The sequence below is a fragment of the Carex rostrata genome, chromosome 10, assembly GCF_964058835.1.
Source record: "Carex rostrata chromosome 10, lpCarRost1.2, whole genome shotgun sequence".
Classification (NCBI taxonomy): Eukaryota; Viridiplantae; Streptophyta; class Magnoliopsida; order Poales; family Cyperaceae; genus Carex; species Carex rostrata.
The window spans coordinates 13,683,165-13,702,411 of NC_135927.1; the positions used below are offsets into that span (position 1 = coordinate 13,683,165).

General features: G+C 31.0%; 1 long non-coding RNA gene across 1 annotated transcript; it reads left to right on the top strand.

The window, feature by feature from the left end:
* Nucleotides 1-17,840: 17,840 nt before the first annotated feature.
* Nucleotides 17,841-18,998, top strand: LOC144560899 (uncharacterized). Its single transcript, XR_013513506.1, has 2 exons — nt 17,841-17,931; nt 18,457-18,998. It is a non-coding gene; the product is annotated as an uncharacterized LOC144560899 (long non-coding RNA).
* Nucleotides 18,999-19,247: the final 249 nt, after the last annotated feature.

Below are 19,247 nucleotides of genomic sequence, written 5' to 3' on the forward strand. Positions count from 1 at the left end.
TCCACCTCTTGGTTCACCTTAAACCTAAACAAGAAACTAGCACACCTCTTAGATAGATGGATGTGAAGTTTAGAGCTTAGATCCAACCACCTAGCAAGAAGAGATGAGAGATGAGAGCCTCCCTTCAAAGTTTCGGCCAAAGGGAAAGGAAAAACGTGGCTGCTCAAAGGGGCTGATTTTGGCAAGTGTTATAGGCAGAAAATTAGCTTATTTTTCTCCCAAATGAGCCCCCTTAAATAGGCAAGGGTTAGGGCAACCCTTTGTGTAAGGTTTGAATCAATTACACAAATGCCACTAGCCTTGTTTAGCCATCTCATGCTCTCTTTAATCTCATCTTATGGTTGGTTCAATAAATTAATTTATGAACAAATAATATTATTCATATTATTCTATTATACAATATTTATATTATTCTTATAATGTATTCAAACATTATACCAAATAATATTTGCACAATTTCACAAATTTATTTATGATCTAAGCATGTCATATTATGACATTTTATTTTAGCATTTCATCTCATGTATTTTATCTTATACATCATTATGAAATATAAAATACTCGTTGTTTCTCTTCAGTTGGTGTGACCGTATAGAGGATCTATGTCATATTGGCAATAATATAAAACTTTATATTATTAACTATAAGAGGTTCTATCATTAATTATAGTTATCCAAACAACATAGTAATTATTTACTCAATCCACTAATTTCGTGTCTATCCTTGTCACATGATATTATGAATAATATGCAAAATAGGATCGTGTCATTTTTGCATTATATTCATTTTCTTGGTCTCTCAAGTGAATTATAATTATAACTACATTAGTTATATTGCATGCGATATAATTCCACTTTACCAAGGGGCCCAGTAATATCATAACTCAAATTGAGGGACAATGATAATATTAACATATAGATTTCTCCCGCATAAGTTGTACACAACGAACTACTATTTCATTCCTATCATAAGATAGTATTTAAATAACAATCACATTATATACTTCTCATGTGAAAAACCTACACATCTCATATCTAAGATTCTAAAGACATAATGAAAACATTAATGACACAAAACACAATCCATATAATGTTCCATTAATTTAGGTTATGTTCAATATATAAAATACATATTTTTATATATTCATGTAATTAAATGATAATCCTTTATCAACATTTATAGAACTTCAATGTATTTTAATCTACATGACAATCTTCCTCGGTAATTAATGTTCCTCCTTAATTACTACGATCGTGAATTTATTTAGTGGTTAAATGTTATTATCTTAGGAGTTCTATGATTCAAGACCAAGAGCATCTTCTTGAATACTTCCAAAGATATAACATATAAATCTCAAGAAACAAGAATAATAATATTCGTAATAAAATCATAAACAACACATAAATTATTATTAAAAGATAACTTTCAAAACACACATCCTTCACTAAACGAATTGGAGTCGTTGTCTCCAAGGTAGAGAAGTGGTGGGGAGAGGTGGAGGCCAACCAACGATCGACGAGGACGAACTGATCAGTGCGACTCCTCTCTTCTCTCTCGCTCTCTCACTCCATTGAGCTGTTAATCTCCTTTTTCTCTCCCTTTCTCTCTCAGCTAAAAATGCTAGAAATGGAATGATATGCAAAATGCAAACCGACTATATTAGTATATTAATATTTCCTTTCCATTTTGAGAAAAGGATCTCAAAAGATGGCGATATCTCAAAAAAGAATATCTGTAATAAATGATGTGGATTTGATTTAATTTGACAGCGCCAGGCCTTGCGTGTAGAGCAAGCCACATACATCAGCTCACTTTTATTTTACTAACCCTACCACTTTTATAAATTTTGTTGAGATTTTTTTTAATTTCAGTAAAAAATTTCACAAATAATATATTAAATCGGATAAAATTTTACTATTAATGACATGCACTGAAAATGCTTATAGATCAAATGGATCTACTAAATTATTGATTTTACGAAAATAACGAAGTTGTAAATTTTTTATTATTAATAATTGTCATCAAATATACTTGCAAATATATTCTAATAGATAACGTTTACAAAGCAATTTCCAAACTATTATTAAAATCTCTATCAAACACTTTCCAATATATGCTTGTCCATAAAGCAAACTTCTGATTTCAAAGAAAATCATGTTTTGCTACCAAAAATAATCAATAACCATTCTGAAATTTTATGAAGTGGATTTAGTTACATAATTTTCATTTTTCATAAACTTTATAACCATTACTTTTTATAAATTATAGCAATGAAATTTTCATTGGATCAGTGCCTTTATTTTCATTTTTTTTAATATGTAACTAAATATATTGCCTTTATTTTTCAATATAGACAAAAAAATTTATATTATACCAAAGTCAATTTGTGCTCGCATAATTTTTTAACATAATTTAGTATTTGAGGCCTAAAAAAGTTACTTAAAATATTGCTTTATACCAAATTTAATAATGTAATGTGACTAAAAGGCAACATTTTATGTGGAAAATATAAATTCAAAAGGATTCTTTGTAAATTATTAAAGTTGAAAATTTTGAGTCGAACCTTTATTTTTTATTTTTTAAATCTACTTTTGTACTCAATCATTTTCTTTTAACTTTTTTTTTTGGCTTAACGTAATTAATATGTACCTAATTTCACAATTTTTATTGTTCTAATCATAATTTAGCCACATCACACCTAACGTAATCAAAGGCGATAAAATAACAAACTAATAGCTATTTTGAAACTTTATTAAATAGAAAAAAAGGGGGAATGAATTAAATAGCAGTTGACAATTATAATTTTCTTTTTCAATCCTCCTTGGGCCTTGGCAGCATGTGAATTCACTTTCACCCAGAAGGCAGGAAGCCCACTGGCCACTGCTCAGCAATTGAAATATATTGTCCAATGTTCAAACAACAAATTCAAACCGTTAGATGTTTAATCTATATTAAAATCTACTTCGAGACCAAATTTTATATTTTTTGGAATTTTTTTACTATTTATTAAGATGGTTTGAAAGTCGCTGTTTTTTATGGTGCAGAATTTTAATCAAAACAGCGATTTTCAAACCATCTTAATAAATAGTAAAATAATTCCAAAAAATGTAAAATTTGGTCTCCAAGTAGATTTTAATATAGATTAAACATCTAACGGTTTGAATTTGTTGTTTGAACATTACATATGCTAATATAGCCCCGGAAGCACCTCGGTCGAAGTGCTTCCGGTAGCAAATTAGCCACACTATATATATATATAGAGAGAGAGAGATAGAGAGAGAGATGAGCTATGGTGAGCTATAGAGTAAAAGGGGTTTATACTCCACTCAATATCTTTATTTTCAATGTTCAAATAGCCGATCCAAACCGTTAGATGTTTAATCTATAATAAAATATGCTTGAAAACTAAATTTTACATTTTTTGGAATTTTTTTTACTATTTATTAAGCTACTTTGAAAAATCTGAAAACCCGGGTGAACAGTAAAAATTTCTGAACCATCGGATCAGCGATTTTCAAAATTGCTTAATAAATAGTAAAAAAATTTCAAAAAATGTAAAATTTGGTCTCCAAGCACATTTCAATATGTAGATCATGTTGAGCGGTTCGGATCGGTTGTTTGAATTTTCAAAATGAATTTTTTTTTACCATTGAGTAAAAAACCCCTTTTACTCTATAGCTCACCATAGCTCATCTCATATATATATATAGAGAGAGAGAGATTGACTAAATACAATGATCCAACGGTGGCTTAACAAAACAGTGCTACCGTTGGATCAGCGATTTTCAAAGTGGCTTAATAAATACTAAAAAAAATTAGAAAAATGTAAAATTCGGTCTCCAAGCACATATTAATATGGAGAACAAGATGAACGGTTCAGATCGACTTTTTGGATTTTGAAATTTTAAATTTGGACCGGTAGCACTTCGGCCCATATGCTACCGAAAGCATATTAGTCAATCTCTCTCTCTCTCTCTCTCTCTCTCTCTCTCTATATATATATATATATATATATATATATATATATAGGTAGGCTAATATACAATCGATTATTCCTAAGGTCCCGTACAACCAAGTCATTTTCTATTTTTTTAAAGTCCAAATGATCGATCCAAACCGTTCATCTTGTTCTCCATATTAATATGTGCTTGGAGACCAAATTTTATATTTTTCTGAATTTTTTTACTATTTATTAAGTCACTTTGAAAATCGCTGATCCAACGGTGGCTTCTGATTCTACTGTTTTGTTAAGTCACCGTTGGATCAGCGGTCTTCAAAGTGGCTTAATAAATAGTAAAAAAATTCAGAAAAATGTAAAATTTGGTCTCCAAGCACATATTAATATGGAGAACAAGATGAACAGTTTGGATCGATCATTTGGACTTTAAAAATCAGAAAATGACTTGGTTGTACGGGACCTCAGAAACAATCGATTGTATATTAGCCTACCTCTATATATAACAAAGACACATCACACAAAAGAATTTGGTGCAAACAACTTTAAAAGTATATCAGATCGATTTCAAAGTTCAAACGCCGAATTCAAACTGTTGAAATCTATGTATTTTATGAGTGATGCATGTACATGCAAAATTTTGAAAGTTTCAAGTTTATTTGGTACAATATCAAGCGGTCAAATAAATGAACATTTTCTTTAATTTATAAGTTGTTGTATATATATATATATATATATATATATATATATATATATATATATATATAGTACGGCTAACGCGCTTCCTCTAGCATATGGGCCGAAATGCTTCCGGTAGAAATTTGAAATTTCAAAATCCAAAAAGTCGATCTGAACCGTTCATCTCCTTCTCCATATTAATATCTGCTTGGAGACCAAATTTTACATTTTTCTGAAATTTTTTACTATTTATTAAGCCACTTTGAAAATCGCTGATCCAATGGTTTTACTGTTTTGTTAAGCCACCGTTGGATCAGCGATTTTCAAAGTGGCTTAATAAATAGTAAAAAATTTCAGAAAAATGTAAATTTTGGTCTCCAAGCAGATATTAATATGGAGAAGGAGATGAACGGTTCAGATCGACTTTTTGGATTTTGAAATTTCAAATTTTCACCGGAAGCATTTCGACCCATATGCTAGAGGAAGCGCGTTAGCCATACTCTATATATATATATATATATATATATATATATATATATTGGTCTCTCTAGCTTTCATTCAGAATGACTTCAAAGATCCGAGCTCTGCACAGAAGAAGAAAAAAAGATTCAGAAGGTGAAAACAAAGACAGTGGTTTGAGAGTCGATTTGTGGCCGGTTGCTCCACCCCACCTCTCCATCTGCCCCCCTCGTCTGCCCGGTTCATCTTGCTTCGTCTCAATTGAGCGGATGGCTCCGTTTAAGGGTTCTGCCGCTTATTGTCTTTTCCGTTCGTCTCGACTCTCCAGGTTCAACTGAGGGTTTGTGAATCCATTCCACCCTGTAGTACTTACTATATCTATATGTGAATAAGGTATATGTTTTTTGGTTGTTTGCTGATGATGAGTAGAGGTGCTACTTTTACCCGATTACCCGGATCCGATCCAGAACCGAACCGGATCCGACCTGGAACCGACCCGGATCCGATTAATTTGGATAGGGTATGGTTTAAAAAATATAACCGGTTAAATTATGGGTACAATTACAAAATTAATAATTTAATATCCGATCCGGATCCGAACCGGAACCGGTACTGTAATGGGTAGGATATGGGTATCATTTAATTATCCGACCCATAACCGAACCCGACTCGATACCCGTATAAATACCCGATAAAATATATATTAATAACTCTATATCAAGTTTTTGTGTTAGATAATATATTTAAGCTGTGCTATAGCTTGGTAAAACTTAACCAGGTTTATGCTGTTGTTTTACACTAGCTTTTTAATTACGGCCTTAACAAACTCGGTTCTTCTGTGCTATATTTTATTAATAAATAGTAAAAAAATTCAGAAAATTATAAAATTTGGTCTCCAAGCAGATATTAATATGGAGAATAAGATGAACGGTTCGGATCGACCGTTTGGATTTTGAAAACTCGAATATTGAGCCGTAGCACGGGAGGCCACTATGCTATCCATAGCACCCCAGCCTAACTCTATATATATATATATATATATATATATATGCAGCATGTAGAGAGAAAGAGAGAAAGAGATCCATTTCACTAATTTCTTCAATAAATTCAGATTTGATAGGGAAACCAACTTCCCTTCAATGAAATTCTGTACAATACGAACCCACTTTTAATTAATTGTGGTCGCTGCTTTATTATCTAACCTTTAACTATTGCTATGTTATTTATTTATATTGGTCTCTCTAATTTAGCGCATGAAGTTCATTTTATTGTTTAATGTTAAAGTAAATTTGTTTTCACTCACAGCCAATTCTCCATTAAATTAAATTATATACATATAACAAACTTTTCATTTGATATTTTATTAACAAAAATTACAGATAACAAAAATTATACATATGAACAAGCGAGAGTAAACTTTTCATTTGTACAGATAGCAAACTTTTCCAGGTAACAATGACTTTTATTTAAAATTCTAGGTATAGCAAATTTTATTTTATTTTTATGTTTTATTATATAAATTGTAAGGATTGACCGACAAATTCGATGCATGTACTATAAATATAAATATATGGCGCATTTGATGTGTGCGAAAAGATAATTCTAAGAATTAATACTTTATTTGGATAAATATTTCTTGTATTTTCTATTCCAAAATTTTGAGAAAATATTTTGAAAATCGAAGAAGAAATATAATCTAACCATACCTAACTTTATATATATATATATATATATATATATATATATATAGTTTGACAATCAAATAACATAAATCCACCAAAGCTTGCTACTTTCCTTTATTTTCCTTTATAAAACAGAAGGCGATAGAAATATCATAACTCAGTGCCAATTTGTTATATTCAAATGCAAAAGGAAAAATACCATTTTCTAGAAGACCACGTCTGTACAAAGAAATTTTAAAATTCAAACACGAGATTAATTTGAATTCTCTCCGGTATTGATGTAAATGGTGTTGTCATAACCAATATTTGAGGGTTTTATAGTCCGATGAATATCGAATTAAATTTGGTCTTATGAGCTATATATTAGATTAGTGTTAAAATTTATGTGAACAACTTTATGACTCATGTTAATTCAGTGTGTTCAAATTTTGATAAAAATCGAACGGCTACAATTTAATATCGAATCAAATTTGATATGATACCCATCGAGCTGCTCCTGACATGTTAATTTAGAGGAATGCCTCCGCCACTTCTTAATTTGATCTTTGTAAGAATCATTGCAGATATGATCTCTTCAGCAGAAATTAAATTGCTTCTCCTTACCTTGATAATTATATTGACAATGATGTTTGACCTGTTGGCATTGCCCTTGATTACCTTGATTATATTGTTGAATGTATGTTGGAAAGGAGGAATAGATGTAGGGGTCAGTATTATGTGTGCTTTGAGATTCGTGCAGAACGCATTTAAACGGTTTGGATTTTCCATAAAGTCACGCAAAGACGTTTGAGATATCTCAGAGAGGATACGAATTCTCATTTTACTGAGACGTACGTGTTTTGTCTCTTCCTTTCCACTTCCCAGTGTTAATTTTGATAGCTTGGATTTTATATTTTGAATTCAAGAATCAAATCTTTGGCTGCTTGTTGTATCATGTCATCAACAGTGCATCTGCGTTGAATACGCAATCAACCACATGATTTACTGTCATCAACTGATTCGGCAAATTCATTCTTTCTATCATATCATGAATTTTAGAATTTACAATTTTATTTGCATATATAATTGAGTTTGATTCGTATATCATTTAAGCTTATATAACACCAATTTCAAAGTCTATCGAATCAATTTCAAACGGTGAATCCAAACCGTTCAAACCAATTTACTTCATTAATTAGGCATTTACATGCAAATTTATAAATTCTCAAATTTATTTGCTATCAAGTCAAGCGGTCAAATGAGTGAGTTCTTAAGTTAATTTTAATACATTCATTTTTCACTATTTTTATCTATTGATTTGATACTAAAATAACTCGAAAATATAAAAAATTAATTTGCATGTAAACGCATCACTCATAAATTAAATCGGTGTGAATGATTTGGATTAATCGTTTGAAGTCTATTTAATCAATTTTGAAGTTAGTGTCATATGACACCGATGTCATACTAGCCGGACTCTATATAATTTGAGTATAAAATCAAGTGGTGAAAAAAATTATAAGTTATTTTTTATCGTTTATTTTTTAATTATTTTTATCACTTTATTTTATACTAAATTAATTAGGAAATTTATTAATTTGATATAAATGTGTTACTCGTTTAGTTTAAAACCAATCTAATAGATTTTTAAATGGAGCTGATAAAAACTAAGTTTTTAGTGAACTTAAGAACATCTTAATCTCACTTATATATTTGTCATGATATATATAATAGAATCAATGTTCCAATTTATTTCCCATGATATGTCATATCATATAATTTTATTTTAAGTGGTGTTTATTCTTCTCACAGTTAAAATTGATATTCAATAACCACGTACGTACGTACACGCGCAGGCTTAAAATGATAAAAATTATACGTACGTACGCGCGCAGGCTTAAAATGATAAAAATTATATTCTACATAGAGCATCGTATAAAGAAAGAAATTCTGAAATAATTTAATAATAAGCTTGACCTAATCTGCATGAATCATGAATATCAGCAAAATATACATTTATCGTAAATTTCTCTCTCCTCTTTCCCGGTTAGATAATAAAGCATGCAGTTAGATAACATTTCAAAGATAGTTGTCAGTTTTTCTGATTGTAATAAGATTCAAAGTAAGATCCTAACTGATTGCATATATTAACTGACAAATACAACATGCTACTGCATTTTAATTATTTATTCGTATACATTTTGATCTAATATGCATAAATGGTGTGAATATTATGTTATTCTGATATTTCTGTATGAGGAAGAATCTAATTACACCATTTTGAATATCGGTGCGGGCGTGCGGCTATACTCAAGGCAAAATTCTATTATTGAGAGCAGAGAAAAATCTTTTTCTAATATACCAGTTTTATCACTTCTTATTTTTGTTTCTAATTAAACATGGCTGTAAATTAGAAAATCACCTTAGAAGCAGTGTAGCATAAGGATAGTTTAATATATTTAATGGAATTACCGTATTTTTTTTGTATGATATGTGTTTTCACTACTAAGTTTATTTTAGGAAGCGTCTAATTGTCCACAGCCTTTTGTCCACCATTTGTCCACAGCTTTGACTTGCGCGAATACTGTAAAATTACTTCTACATGCTGTATAATTATACAATATATCACATAAAAAATATCAGTTAATCACAAAACATCCAACAACTATTTGAAGTGGTCCCATGATAGTTAGAAAAATATTCCAACTTGCACAATATGACAAAATAAATGTACTTTCAAACTGTACTTTCGAAAATTGCAGTTATAGGAAGTTATTGGCAGTTAGAGTTAGTTATTAGCGGTTATTGGCAGTTAGAGTTATTAGCGTCTGCACTGGGTTGAATCTTGTATACTGTAAAATTGAATCTTGTATACTGTAAAATTGAATCTTGTATACAGTAAAATTTTCAATTGAATCTTGTATACTGTAAAATTGAATCTTCTACATAGTAAAATTTACAATTGAATCTTGTATATTGTAAAATTGAATCTTGTATACTGTAAAATTGAATCTTGTATACAGTAGAATTTTCAATTGAATCTTGTATACTGTAAAATATATATTGTAAAATTGAATCTTGTATACTGTAAAATTTTCAAATAACACTGTAAATTTTCAATTGAATTGTCTATACTGTAAAATGTAAAAAATGTAAAAAATGCTACATTTCAGTTTAAACTACAACCTGCAAACAATCATGTATACTGTAAAATTGCAAAATATAAACCATAAAATAATACCATGTATACTATAAAATTGCTAAATCTATACATACATCCATCATCACACAAAATCTGTTCACCACAAACAACATCTGTTCAACACAAGATAAAAATATTCACCGCAACATTCAAAATAGCATAATAGCAACAAAAAAAACTATGGACAAATAACTTTTACATTAAAAACCTCATGTGTTCATTGTTCGGATGAATAAGAAGCCTCATCACAAGAACAACACGTTCTTTTGAGATGTCATTCTGCATAATAATAAAATAAACAATGAAACAAATTCGATTTATAACAAATAAGAATTACAAAATAATCTTACAAGTTATTTACCTAACTGAAAAGCATATGCAGTGTAATCATGCATACAAACCTGTATCATACAAAATAAAACGCATTAAAGAGTACTCAAGTATTTCAACAGCAAAAATAAAAAGATACTTACAGACAAATAAGGATTAATGAAGAACCATTTATCCTTGACAGGCGTCTCAAATTGCATGACACTCAGAACCATTTCAACCAACTACAAAACAAACTATCAAAAACATTTAAATCAAAATCAATGATGTATCAAGTAAAGTAAAATTACTTCATATATCCAGTAAAATTACTTCATATATCAAATTACTTCCTGTATACTGTAAAATTATTTCATGTATCCAGTAAAGTAAAATTGATTCATATATCCTGTAAAATTACTTATATATCCAGTAAAATTACTTCATATATCAAATTACTTAATGTATCCTGCAAAATTACTTCATATATATAGTAAAATTACTTCATATATCTAGTAAAATTACTTAATATATCAAATTTACTTCACGTATCCTGTAAATTTACTTCACGTATCCTGTAAAATTACTTCATATATCCAGTAAAGTAAAATTACTTCATGTATCAAATTACTCCATGTATCATGTAAAATTACCATAGACAATTGAGCTGCTACTACTTGAAAATTACCAGAGACGATTGTGCAATGTAATCAAACTTGAAAATCTTTCGAAATTTGTAGTAAATTTACCAGACACGATTAAAAATAGATCTCCAATCCCATTGAACTCAAAAATTCGTGAAGAGCAAAGGTAAAACAAACAACAAATTGATGAAGGGAAATCAATGATTGAGGCTGCTGTTCCTCTTCGTTTGTCACCTATGCATTAATTAGGAATATAAAAATTCAAAATCGGTTTGATCAAAAGAGAAAAGAACTGCATTTAATTACCTTGAGACATATATAAATCTATCAAAGGACGTGTAGATCAAATCCGGATTCGGATTCAGACCGCGATTTGATCTTTAACGGCAAAATCAAAGCCGTGTAGATCAATTCTACCTCCTTTCTTGCCCCGAAAAGCAACCCTCCAGTTTCAGCCCTAACTTCCCTCTTGTAAGTATTAGTACCAGTAGCAAGAGCAAATCCAGTCTCTGCCCCCACCTGTCGTATGCTCGTACTCCGTCGCTGCCACCCGTTTGGCGCTGTTAGGACCTTGCTTGAAAAGGATCAGTGTTAGGACCTTCCTGTTAGGACATTGCTTAAAATAATATAATAACAATTTTTAAAACATAAAGAAAAAGTGTCATTTCACTTGTACCAATCTTGTAAAATTCATCATTCAATGCTGTAACTTAAATAACAAATCTTATAAAAAATGTCATTCAAATTTTCAAACATCCAGAAACTTTCAATATGCACCAATACTGTAAAATTCATCATTCAATGCTGTAACTTAAATAACAAATCTTATAAAAAATGTCATTCAAATTTTCAAACATCCAGAAACTTTCAATATGCACCAATACTGTAAAATTCATCATTCAATGCTGTAACTTAAATAACAAATCCTACAAAAAATGTACTTCACATTTTTAAAATATAAAAATCGCAAATCTAAACTGGAAAATCACAAAATCGTAATATTTCATAAAGAAATTTGTCAAAATATCATAAATCTACAGAAAATTATAAGAATAAGTGTAACCTTGAGTATGTGGATATCTATGTGCTCCCAATGATACTGGTAGCCGCTTTATTGATGGAAGTCTTATTCCCATTCCTTCCTTTGTCGCTAATGGACTTCAACACCAGCGCCTTCTTCATCTTGTCATAGGCGGTGTCATGTAGATCTGGATCGAATAAGGGGAATGAGAGATCAGAAAGAGAGATCAGAAAGAGAGATCGGAAAGAGAGATCAGAAAGAGAGATCGAAACTTTTGTTTTTGTGAGAGAAAGAGAGATCAGAAAGAGAGAAAGAAGAGAAAGAGATATTCAATTGAAAGAAGAGAGAAAGAGAGAAGAGAGAAAGAGAGAAAGAGAGAAAGAAGAGAGAAAGAGAGATGAGAAAGAGAGAAAGGAGAGAGAAAGAGAGATGAGAAAGAGAGAAAGAAGAGAGAAAGAAGAGAGAAAGAGAGATGAGAAAGAGAGAAAGAAGAGAGAAAGAGAGAAAGAAGAGAGAAAGAAAGAAGAGAGAAAGAAGAGAGAAAGAGAGATGAGAAAGAGAGAAAGAAGAGAGAAAGAGAGATCGGAAAGAGAGCTCGTTAGAAGAAAGTGGGGGACCGACAGTTAGAATGGAAGTTGGATAAAGTTGTGGACAGATGGTGGACAAAACCCAGTGGACAGAAACATTTTCTCTTTATTTTATCCTCTATTACTTTATGGTCATGATTATGTGTAAGAAGGATCACCTATTAACTTTATCTCCACAAAGAAATAAATTAGCATTATATAAATATTTCTCTATAAATAAATAATAGATAAATATGTGAAGTTGTGATTATTTGTAGAATGGTTATATAAAATATTAGATTAATATCTTAATAGTTTAGGTTTTTAGAGCAGTTTTTTATATGAGTACCGTAAATTTTGTTGGTCTTTTTTTTACAAGTTTAAGTTCTTGAGCGTTTTTGTGTTAATAATTTAAACGTACTTGAAAATCACATATATAATTTCTCGATATTTTGATTTAATTGATTCTCTCTAATAAAAAGTAAACATTAAATTTTAAAACTAGAAGAAAATTTCGAGTAAGAAAAATAACATATATAAGATATTGAGACAAACAAAGAATCAAATTTCTATTTTCGATGGCAACAATTTCCTTGAATTTATAACCGGTTACTAACTTTTCTAATTATAGCAGATTATAATCAGAAGTAAAAACATATGAAAGTCTTTAAGAAGAGTAAAATTGATACAAGGAAGAAAAAAGTTCTCTTTGCTCTCAATAGTTGAATTTATGCTCTGAAAATAGGAGTTCGGATCCAGTGAAGTAACCCAAAAGTTGGGTTTTAGATCTGGACCATCCGATTCGAAACCATGATAATTCATCCGAAGTGGAGCGCACATATTTCGAACAATGAATCCTAATCCCGATGAGATCTCGAGCGACGGATTCAAATCTGACTGTCGCGATCCAAAACCCAAAAGTTAGGTTACTTTAGGTGATCTGACCCCTGAAAATAGCAACCCCTTTTGAATATAAGTCATGTATCCGTATTCAATACGTATTCGATACATATATCTGATATGCTATCGATACATATCAGATTAATTTAGATGACGTATTCTTAATTTCTTGATACGTTCTCCGATACAGTTTGACTCGTCTGAATATGGATGACACATCTGAATACATTGGGGATACGCTGATTCTGCAAAATCGAACAATTTTATAGCGCATGAGTTGTACACCGCGTATGGACCGGTCTAAAACTGTGCTCCGCGTAGACCACGCCAAAAACAATTTTCTAGTCGCCTACGGCAACAACGACATACTCCTTTACCACTTTTTTATTTACACTAGTTTACATTTGTTGTTGGAATCTATTAGTTAATATAACGGCAAGTCCCACGCCAAAAAGTTGTATCTATTTTGAAAATTCTTTTTGAAAAACAATCATTAAATAAATTAAAGTTTTTATTTTTTATCAAAAATAGATACAACTTTTCATAAATTAAATGTCTTAGAAATATCACAATATTTTCTGAATTACCTAGAAGTGACTTTTGAACCGGGATCAATAACTCAGAATCTAAACATTTTTATTTTTTTCCAATAACACATAAAGAAATATATTAATTTTTCTTACAGCCGCAAAAAATCCGGCCTCAAAAATATTGATCCGGGTTATTTGTTGCAGTCTTTCTAATAAATCAAATTATATTGTATTCCATCTATTTTCAAAGAAATATATTCAACATTTCTAATATTTTAATACAAAAAATAAAAATAGAAATAGAAATTTCTGTTTTTTTTCAAAAAAAAAAAATCCGGTTAGTGCTTAACCGGTTAAAAAAAAAAACAAAAACCAACTTTCCGGTTAGTGGTTAACCGGTTTTATTTCTTGAGTTCGGTGAACCACTAACCGGACATTTATCCCAAATCCTGTTATTGGATAACCGGTTTGGGTAAATTTTGAATTTCACTCGCAATTGGGTTATTTTTTTAAATTTTATTTATTTTTTGGATATAAATAAAAAAATCGGCAGTATAACGCTTTCTTGAATAATTTCACGCAACTGTTTACCAAACTCAACTTTTAACTGTGCAATAGAGTGAGTCTATGGTACTATGCATATCTGTAACACCACGGAATTTAGGTAATGGACTCATTTAATTAAAATGTTTAATTAGTTAAGAAACCCAAACATAATTTAATCCATTAGATTAATCATAATACAATTAAGTTAATTAAGAGGCCCAAAATAAAAATAAATTAACCTAGCCCATGAATCCAAACCCATCACCCGAATTAAATGATTAAACCTAATTAACAACTATTTAAACCCCTCATAATCCCCCCCCCCCCCCCCCCCCCCCCAGCCGACACCCTCTCCCAAGAAAAAAAAATACAATAAACAAAGTTGAACCCCTTTCACATTTTTCCCCTCGGCTCCCAGGTACCATTCACTTCCTTTTAAACTAATTAAATGATTATCCTTAACTTAGTGAATTAATCCCTCAAATGAATAAATGCTTAAGGACACGTATATTCATCTTGTTTGTGGTACTTATTTTACTTTTTATTCATCTTATTTCACTGGTTATTTCTTCACACACAAAAAAATAATAATAAAAAGAAATCCAAAGCATAAACGATGCATGACATCTATACGGCTTGGTTTGATTCTTGTTTCTTCTTTTATCTTTTATTTTATTTTATTTTATTTTATTTACTTATTCTCGTAATTCCATTCTTTCTTCTAGTAATTAAAAATGATTAGTTTTATATTTACACCTAGATGAGATTATAAATCCCATTTCTCAATTCCGTTACTATTAAATTTGAATGTTATGTGACATGTCGACCAATAATAAAAGTTAGAAATGCCTTTATTATATTGAAAGGTAAATATAAACAAATAATGAGAAAATATATGCATCACAAATAATACTTTCCTTGTTTGTTGATTTGTTTTCAAAATAAAATTCGAATTCCTTATCTGTTAATTTAGTTCCTTTACAAATCATACTTTCCTTTATTAGATAATTTATTTTCAAATAAGAATTCAGATTCCTTATATGTTAAATTATTTCCATTACTTAGACACATACCTTATATTAATAGATATTTATTTTATTCCTTCTCAACCGAATTGAATCCTTATAAAATTATTGGAACTTTAAATATTTAGTTAAATATTATAGCTTTCATTTACTATCTAAACTTAATTTAATATAACTCCTTTATTTAACAATTCGTTAAAAAGATTTAGGTCTCATATATATATATACTGAATAAGCATTATTTAACTATTTAAATATTATCTATTAACTACAATTGTTTCTGATCTCAACCGAAATTAATTTGTGTTATTTATTCATTTAATTAATAAAATAAGTCTCCTAAATTGAGTAAGTCTTTTTCTTTTCTATTTTATATGAAATGTTGCTTACATGCATGTATCGGGTAGAAGATTTCGTGACTAGCTTATTTGTTAATACTTTGATTAGATTTAGTGACTAGCTTATTTGTTATTACTCCGATTTGTTTGTTCGACTTTTTGAATTCTAATAGTTTCTTTCTTGTTTCTCTATTCGCTACTACGAATTTTCATGAGTATTTATTTTGGTTGGAATATCTATTTACCTTTTCAACTTTAATTCATGACCTTTTTTTTAATAACTTAATCACGTAACCTAGACTCTAAGAATTTTAGATACCTTAATTGGAAAAAAAAAATCAAAGAACCGTGAAATGGTTAATGGGAAGTATTAACTTAGGAGTAACGTATATATGTCGTTTAGTTCCAAACTCTGGAATCATAGAAGATCTTGAAACGTCTAACGACTTCCCTACTACCACAGGTGCGGGTTTCCTAGACTTTATAAAACTATTTTACTTTCCTATTGTCATTCAATTGTTTATTATTATCGCATTAGTTGGATTTATGCATGTTGTTTTCGAACCATTCGTATGACTTGAGTAGTACACAAATGAATTGCATGAAACGATAGGATTCATATGTTAACCGATGAACTTGCATGATAGGATGTGTTGAGCATGGCATGGATTGTATGATTGAATGAATATATGTGAAATGAACGGAAAATTAAAGTGAACAGGGGCCGATATGCTTGCATATCAGGATGTATACATTGGGTCTAGTGTTCGACTGGACCCCTCGTTAATGTGACTGTAGGCGAAAGCGGTCCTGTCACGGGTCAAGATCTAGCGTCTGGCGGGAGTTCCACGATTAGTGAGACAGCCTCCCGCTGTTGGTTGGACTTCCCAGCGGGTTGGCGGCCTTTTCAATGTTGGTTGGACTTCCCATTGGTCTGGCAAGTAAATGGTTAATTAGGGAAAGTGAAAAGATTATGAAAGTAAACGTAATAGCAATAGATGCATTGCATTAGGAAACACATATGCATTTTATTTCTTATCATATTTGTGAATATAAGTAAAGGTTTTATAAGCTCTGGGCTGGAACTAAATCCCGCACTGAGAGAAGGTTCGATCTCTCACCCGTTCCACTTTTATGTGGGTTCCAGGTAATGAAGAGGAAGGATTCGAGCAATGACAAGAGTGAGACTAAGGGGAAGACATATTTTTGATAGATTGTCACATGTTGTTTAGTTTTTGTTTCCATAATTCTATATTGATACATTGAGCAGGCATGACAGTGTCAATGTTACTAGTCATGTCTGCCATGATCATTTGTTTAACTCTTTTGTTTATGGAATAAAATGTTGTTATTGATAATGTATGTGATGTGCACACGCCTTACGTAGAAACACGTGGCGGGTTGTCTCGGGGTGTGACAATATCACGGGTTGTTACCGTGCTACGGCTCTATATTCTAGTTTTCAAATTCTAACGGTTGATCCGAACCATTCATCTTGTTCTCCATATTAATATGTGCTTGGAGACCAAATTTTACATTTTTTGAAATTTTTTAGATATTTAGAAAATCAGTTGATCTGAAAATTCTGGACCATCCAAAAATAGTGATTTTCAATAAATCTAAAAAAATAGTAAAAAAAATTCAAAAAATGTAAAATTTGATCTCCAAACACATATTAATATGGAGAACAAGATGAACGGTTCAGATCGACCGTTAGGATTTGAAAACTCAAATATAAAGCCGTAGCACAGTAACAAATCGTAATATGCATAGTACCATAGACTCACTCTGTGCAATATTAAAAACCAGGTGGCCACTGTAGACAAGTTTCAGGGGTAACATAACGAATTCATCCTGCTTTCCTTAGTGCCGACCCGGTTCGTGGAACACCTGTGTGACGTCTGTCGATTGATTATTGTGGCCATGTCACGTGCAGGCCCTTTTTGAGCAGTGCTTTGAGTTGCAACCCACCTTTAGACTCCTATTACAGAGGCCAGATAAGCTCGGCCAGTTGGAATAACCGGTATGGTGCGGTTTGTAGAGGGGGTTGAGGATATGGAACGGCTCACCAGTTTTAGAATGCATGAGCTCTATCAGGTACTTTCTGATGCTTTAGTCGTACTGTCATTTTTGAGTGGAGACGATGGTAATATCCGTATTTTTACATGATCTCCATATTCCAGATCAGTTTGTACTATGGGTTTATATCTTCATTTTCAAAGTCCAAACAGTTGATATGAACAGTTAAACATGATCTCTGAATGAAAATGTACTTGGAGACTAAAATTTACTTCTTCTTTTTTAATTTTTTAGTTTACTATATTTTTAGATAGATAGAAAATAATTTGTTCTAAATAACACCTGTAAAATAATACCTGTAATTAAAGCTTTTGCAAATTATCGCCCCTGCTTCCAATTGTAATGAATTTAACAAAATAACAAATGTAGAGCTGTTTGGTGATTTTGATCGATTAATGGTATCTTCCACAAAATGGTTTTGAAAAATTTAGGACAAGAAATGGTGGGTATCCTTTGCAATTTGGTAAATGGTTCTCTAACCCGTGCTTGCCTTGTGTACCATATGACCCTAATAGTTTTCTTCGTTTTCTTTTTTTCTTTCAGATGCAAATGATGAACCAATACAGACCAGTTGAAGAGTTACCTGACAACCAAAACGGTACTGACGAAACGGGTCCCACAGAGAACAGGGTTGAAGATGTAGAGAACCCTTGCTTCCAGTGGGGAACCCGAACCCAACCCGAAACTGAACCCGAACCCAATTCTGGTAACATCGCACAAGAAGACGATGCTTCTGCTGATAATAACAAAATGGAAGAATGAATTTTGTAACTATTTAATTTATTCTTCTGAAATTCGAGCAAAGAAAAGAGGGGGACGCAGAGCAGGTGGGACCCATAGTAACACATGATTAAGTGTCTAAACAAAATATCTGACACAAAAAGAAAAAGTTGAATTTGATTGGGGGAAGACAATAGATGAAGGATTTGTGCTTGTATTTAGCTCCGGTTGAGGGGATTTTTGAATCTTTTATAGCTTGTTAGTTGTAACGTTAGGCATTGCTGAGATCCTGTGCACAAATATTTAGCCGTTTTGTAGCTTATAAATGGATACTGTTTTTAATTATCAATTGATTGTTTAAAGTACACGTAGGCCATAAAAAAAAGGAAGAACTTTTCTTAACTAGAAAATTTTATGTTCTTATCTTTTGATAGCTTATTCTATCTATGAGTTAGGAAAATGTTTGTTAATAAAGCTTTCTGAATTGAGTGATTGATTTGTGTTGCTCGATCAGAATTATCATAATTGAAATTTTGAATCAATCACTCTATAATTATAAAGCTGATAATGCAAGTTATGCATTAGGATGAGTATCAGTTAAACAGCATCTTATA